The sequence below is a fragment of the Branchiostoma floridae genome, chromosome 9 (assembly GCF_000003815.2).
Source record: "Branchiostoma floridae strain S238N-H82 chromosome 9, Bfl_VNyyK, whole genome shotgun sequence".
NCBI lineage: Eukaryota > Metazoa > Chordata > Leptocardii > Amphioxiformes > Branchiostomatidae > Branchiostoma > Branchiostoma floridae.
In genome coordinates this window covers 16,403,456-16,404,552 of record NC_049987.1, presented here as the reverse complement: position 1 = coordinate 16,404,552, position 1,097 = coordinate 16,403,456, and the positions used below count along the sequence as shown (strand labels likewise).

General features: G+C 43.6%; 1 protein-coding gene across 1 annotated transcript in view; it reads right to left on the bottom strand.

Annotated features, from left to right (window-relative positions):
• The window catches only part of LOC118422225, a 24,337-nt gene that overhangs the window by 13,122 nt on the left and 10,118 nt on the right, over positions 1-1,097 (bottom strand). The window lies entirely within an intron of this gene.

The following is a 1,097-nucleotide window of genomic DNA, read 5'->3' as shown; positions in this document are numbered from 1 at the left end:
CGTGACTTTCATCGTCAGAGGTAGGTATTGTAGAAATGTGTAGGATTTCTACATCACTACAAATGTCTACAAGAACCATTGTAGAAATGTGTAGAATTTCTACAAAACTACACTGCCTACATGTAAAACTTGGATGGTCCGCTTCCTGTGTCCCTCTCTACAAATACGTGACAAGTGTAGAAATGTGTAGGATTTCTACATCACTACAAATATCTACAATAACCATTGTAGAAATGTGTAGAATTTCTACAAAACTACACTGCCTACATGTGAAACTTGGATGGTCCGCTTCCTGTGTCCCTCTCTACAAATGTCTACAGTGACGATTGTAGGATTATGTAGGATTTCTACATCACTACAAATGTCTACAAGAACCATTGTAGAAATGTGTAGAATTTCTACAAAACTACACTGCCTACATGTAAAACTTGGATGGTCCGCTTCCTGTGTCCCTCTCTACAAATGTCTACAGTGACGATTGTAGGATTATGTAGGATTTCTACATCACTACAAATGTCTACAAGAACCATTGTAGAAATGTGTAGAATTTCTACAAAACTACACTGCCTACATGTAAAACTTGGATGGTCCGCTTCCTGTGTCCCTCTCTACAAATGTCTACAGTGACGACTGTAGGATTATGTAGGATTTCTACTTCACTACAAATGTCTACAGGAACCATTGTAGAAATGTGTAAGATTTCTACAAAACTACACTGCCTACATGCGAAACTTGGATGCCGGTCCGCTTCCTATGTTATTGGTGTTGAAACGGGCCCGCGGGGCTATATGCATTTTGCGTTGATTTAATACGTGATGTCATTCACGATCCCGACACGGTTGCGGCGGAATGCCTGACACGGCGAAGGCGTTGCAACGAACCCGCGCGGTAAGTTGCATTTCGCGGTGAAATTGTGATGTCTTACATGGGACATCACGAAATCTCAGACGGCGAAATGCCTGACACGGCTACGGCGAGTGTGTCGCAACGACACCGCACGGCTAGCTACATTTTGCGGCGAACATGGAACATCACGAAATCTCTTACGGCGAAATGCCAGACACGGCTACCGCGTGGGTGTTGCAACGACACCGCAC